Here is a 5,574-nt window from a genome sequence, read left to right as displayed (position 1 = left end):
CAGCTGCCGCCCTCCAGAGCACACCCCAACCTCCACTCCTGCTGCCTTCCTTCCAAGGGTCCCCGCCAGGCTGGATTCATCTCCTCTGCCTAAGCATAGCTTTAGGATGCTTGGAGGGTGACAATTTGAGATTCAATTCCTCTTTCAGATTTGTTTCAAGTGTTCAAGTGAATTCAAAACAAACGCACGCTCACAGGCAAGGAACAGAAACAAACAAAAAATTCATAAATCTGATTTCCAGAAAAAAATGAATCAAACTTCCTGCTTTTTTTTTTTTTTTTTTTAAACACAGTATAAGATATTGCAGAATGAACCTGGCAGGCAGTTCTAAAGAATAAACTTTGCTTTTCCTTCACCATTTCTGATTTTCATCATTTTTACCTACTGGAAAAAAAAATACAGATAATTTCCAGACCATACATCACACTGCTCTTCAGAACAATTCCACCTAAATTTATCAAGACTGCTTCTCAATTTCTTAAGAGCACAGATGTGAAACAATCCTTTAAGGGCATTCTATTATCAACATTACCATCATGTTTCTTCATTTGCAGCCAACACTGTTCCTCTGCAGGCTCTCTGCTAAGTACACTAACAGTATGACCTGTGGACTATGCTTAGTCTACTAAGATGTAAAACAATCCTCACAAAATGCTTTTGTTTGAAAAACAGGAGTCTACAGACATAGCTATGCACTAGCAGAGAGCAGTGCACGTATGCTGGGCTCTGCGCAGGCTGTTACAAAGCGTGGTTCTACATGACTAGTCTCAGTGACTCACTCATGTTTGACAACCGGGCCTACATTTGGGCATCCCAGTTTTGYTCAAGACCTGTTCAGCTGTTACTATGAGGATGGATTAAGTTCAGTGGTGTATTTAAGAAATGAGGGTCCAACATCTCATCTACCACTAAGACCCTACAAGGAGTGCCAGAGATGCTCTAAAGAAGAGGTTATTTATAATGAAGTCACGTGCCTTTGGGTGAAAAAAAATGAAAGAAAGGTTACAATCATGGCTAACACTAATAACTTGCAAATTCTTCATTAAAGAAGAATGCTATGAAAATCCTACCTGCATCAAGCACATACTGTGGAGAGTCACAATACTTCCCCAAGACGAGCAGAGTTCAGAAGACTAATCTTGAAAATTATGCTACGTCCTAGAAGCTTCCCACTCAGGCTTCTTTCACAGGTAGACACTGTACTATACAATACCAATAATGTTCCAATTTGTTGATCATTTCTGTAACACTAGCACTGTGGAGATCTTGAAAAAATACGTATACATACATATGTAAAATCTCTTGATATATGTTTTAAATCTTTCAAATCTGGGCTTCCCCACACCACAAAGCTTAATTCCCAATAGAGAAGATCTTCTCCTAAAGATTCTTTGCATAATGGTTAGGTTGCCTGAAAATAACTTGCTTCACGGTATCTTCCTCATTTTTAAAGTGTATATGGAACAAGTCACCATACATATGGTATGTTTTATATGGAACAATATCACCAGCTATTACTGCAGAATGGCAAAACACAAACAAYGTATCTGAGAAAATCCCCTAAGCAACTGGGCTGCAGAAGCAATGTTGGCACACCTTATTTTTCATTCTTATATTTTTGGGGCAACAATTCTTTTACAAGAAGAATTTTCACAATTAGAGCATTAAAGATGTGTTAAAATAGATAGAAGGAATAATCACCAAGTCAAACAATGCAAGGTTTTATTAAAGTGTAAGAAGAAAAATACTGTTCCACTGAAGCCTGAAGAAAAGACTTGTTCCTACAGACTGTATGACAAATATGTAGTCCATTAATATACCTATTAATGGTTACTTATTTTGTACTAGCATTTCATACAATCAGACAGAGAGATGATGTATGATACTATACTATTGTTAACAGGACTACTCAGCCTTAGAAAAAGAATGTTTGCTAAAAGTTGTCTACAAATCTAAACATTAACTTTTCAAAATCTGAAGCAGTTTTGGTTGTTTTAATGTAATTAGTCACATTGCTGCTTCTTGGTGCCTATAAAGCCCTTGCTATTTTTTAATTACAATATATTTGAAATATGTTACAGATGGACAAAGAAAAACTGCCACCTACCAAATCTGGTACCATTTGGGTATTTATAAGTATTATTTCTCCAATTCTCCAATTCTATATGTAAAACTACTACCAKTATCTAGTTCCACAGAAGACTTGGTCCAAACAAGTAGATCCATGCAAAGTACTATCTCAAAATTACAGACCAGACCTGGGCTATAAATTGGTTAAACAACTTATCCAGGGTCCCACATCACCTCAGTAGAAATCTCAGAAAGACAGAAAACATTCAGTGCTTCTTACACTCATGCTCAATTCTGCCCAGGCAGTGTAATGTATGTAAGATTTTCCATTTTACCTTCCACAAATACAGCAGTGTTTTCYACCAGTTTTCCTTTTAAATAAACCATACCTTGTTACAAATAATCTGACTTCAGCCATAACACATTCATCCATCATGGATTTTGAATACATATAAACTTGAAAGTATAGCTTTGAAAACACTTCTAAGGCTTAATCATGAGCCACATAGGGTACAAGATGATAACTTTAAAAATAATCCTCACCAAATCATCCAAAAGTAAAACAGGAGGAAACAAAAGTTTAGTTTTTAATTAACTATTTCTGATCAATGACTCTTGCAGTGTAGCTTGACACAAACAGGAAGTGATTGAAAAGTCTCAGTTATTACCAAACTTTAACCAACCAGCATAATCTGAATGGAAACATGCTAGAAATTATGCTGTGAAATCAATTATATTAGGAGTGAAAGGATATATKAGGAGTGAAAGGAGAGTGGCTGGGCTTACAGCAGCCGAATCAAGGGGTAGGGGAAAAGAAGACACACGTTCTATAACACTACGGGTGACCAACACCACATCCAAACAAGTCTATGTACTGAGGGGCTCAGTAACATCCCTGGATGGAGACCTTTTCCATGTTATTTTGGGAGTGGAACACAACTGACCAGAAGATGAGCTGGGAGGTACTATCACCGTTCCAGGAAAAATACCCAACTTTATGCAAAGTATTATAAAAGACAAATAAAACAATTTTAAGTAATTTTAAGATTTTATGGCATCTTTTTATTTTTGCAATATAAACCCATACATATTCTAAACCCTAGGCAGAAATTTCTTACCAGTTAGCACAAACCAAGCTTGGTATACAACATCTTCTTCAATCACAACATAATTTCACGACACCTTTAAGTAGCTTACTGTGCAATAATTTATTTTCATACGACTCYTTCAGTGTTGCAATAAAGCTCAACGAGGGTATTCTCGGTCATCAGCATACAGCCTCCATCCTCAAAACTCTCACACAAGAAGTCACCCGTCCCCACACAAGTAGCTGCATTCCAAGTCAACAAGGCTACCCACCAACTTTCAGCTCCTCATTGGTATCTACAGGAACCTGGGTCAGCAGACCAAACACAAACAGAATGCAGGTGTTTAGGCATGTCTGTAAAAAAATTATACACACTTATTCAGGAAACAGCAAGCAAAGCAGGTTGCTTTGAATAAACTGTCTCACAGTGCAATGTGTTTGAGACATGGGGCAAAACATCAAGCAAAATGTTATCAGATCTCTGTTGTGCAGAAAAGATTTTACTTACTTTTTTATTTATCTATGCTTCAAAAGCCGAGAAGAGGCAAAGTTACCATAATTTGAATTTCTTGGCTTTTGTCAGTAAGCACTGTGATTTCCCTACGTACTGTATTAACAAAAAAGCCTAACCTGTATCATTTAGAGAGTAATCATCTAGATTGTGACAAAAGAGGTATTTTGTTATGTTTTATATTATGGTACTGTACTTCTATACAAACTAGCATAGAGCCTTTCTAAGCTAACAGTAAGAAATACACACAACAAATATTTTGCCAATAATTTGATTTTTTTTTAAGTTTATATTCAATCACGTTATGGCTTTATGAGCAGAGAAAATCTATAAATAAATAAATAATTTCCATCCAGACGCCAAGTTGCACTTTCTATACTACTTGATAACAAAACAAGACAAGTCAACATTTCTCTAAAGTTTCCCAAGCGAGTCACAAAGTCACATGCACGAGACCTCTATTTTAACTAAACTATGGTRTATTCTTAGTTATACTCACTTCTTGAGACAATAATAACAAGGAGGTGCACGATATTTTTGAATGAACAGAACTATAAACCAAGGTTCTTTTTACAAGCTATAATGAGACTACAGATTTCCAACTTCACAGAAGACCCTTACACCAATACAAGAAATAWWTTTTTAAAAAATAAGGAGGCTAAAAATGCAATGAAGTTACAGCTTCAATACTTATTTCTATCTTTACAGAAATTATTTTAGAAATACGGCAAACATAACAGAAATACTTTATCAGAACTAGAACTACAGACTAATATAACTTTCACTAAAGAACAGTGGTAATGACCAGGACTTTCAGGTGTAAAAAGCTAGCTATAGGACCAGTTTTCAGTATCAAACTTAGACATGTTTATYGTCCAACTTCTTCCATTGAGTACCAATTCTCTGAAATAAGATTTGCTCAAAGAGAATTTAAAGCAAGTTTCAGGAATTCAAGGATTTTTCTTAGTCTAGCCAGGGCTTTTTCTTTCATTATTGGCCAGAACCAACACGCCAACGCACAGCTCCCATAGCAAGGGCTGCTCTGACACCAGCRCCAACCTTGCAGCAGAGCCGTGCAGACCAGGTTTATCTGCTAGTGCTCTCAGCTTTATCATCAGCTTCCCGAAAGCGAAACGGAAATACACTTGCAAGTCAAGCCACCAAGCTCACCATACGGAGCGCTCAAATCCCTTCCCAACATCAGCAGCAGTTGCCACCTTCCAGTTCACCACGTCAGCTGAATCCCCAACGTAAACAACAGCGGCGGTTACAAAAATTAGGGATGCGCCGGACACCGACAGAGACTTCAGGATCACAAAACTGGCTCCTGAAGAGAGCTTCAGGACATGGGCATAGGCCATGGTGTGCAAGAAGACCAAAACRCACCTAACAACTCCTCTAGACCCAAGCCAAGTTATCTTTACAAGGCAAACCTCCAYAGCTATCCTGCTTTTATGGCTCTATGGATGCCGGCGGAGCCCGTGGCTTATCCAGGCCCCTGGACACACACGGGTTTCCACTCCCTGCTGTGGCAGCCGCGGCAGCACCTGGGGCTGCAGTGAGGGCCGGTGGCCGTCGCTGCCGCCGGCTGCCATCCCCTCCACACGTACGGATGTACCAGACACGGAAAGTTTACACCTTTCCATCGGGATAAAGCGGCGCCAAGCATGAAACAAGTTTTCCTTTCTCCCCCGCCCAGTAAAACACCCCTCGCGAGGCAGCAGAAGCCACGGGCAACCCGGGCCGGCCAGCACTGTCATTCCGTCCCGCTACGGCCCCTCGCAAACAAAGTTACCTGCGCGGCGGCTAAAGCCCCGCGCCGGCGGCCGGGCGGCGATGCCCGGGCCTGCGGCAGCCCCGGCCCCGCGGCGGCGCCGGCCGCAGGAGGGAAGCGGCGCCCGCCAGG

This window comes from Nothoprocta perdicaria, unplaced genomic scaffold, assembly GCF_003342845.1.
Source record: "Nothoprocta perdicaria isolate Ctin4 unplaced genomic scaffold, notPer1 scaffold_91, whole genome shotgun sequence".
Classification (NCBI taxonomy): Eukaryota; Metazoa; Chordata; class Aves; order Tinamiformes; family Tinamidae; genus Nothoprocta; species Nothoprocta perdicaria.
Note: the sequence above shows the minus strand (reverse complement) of the source record.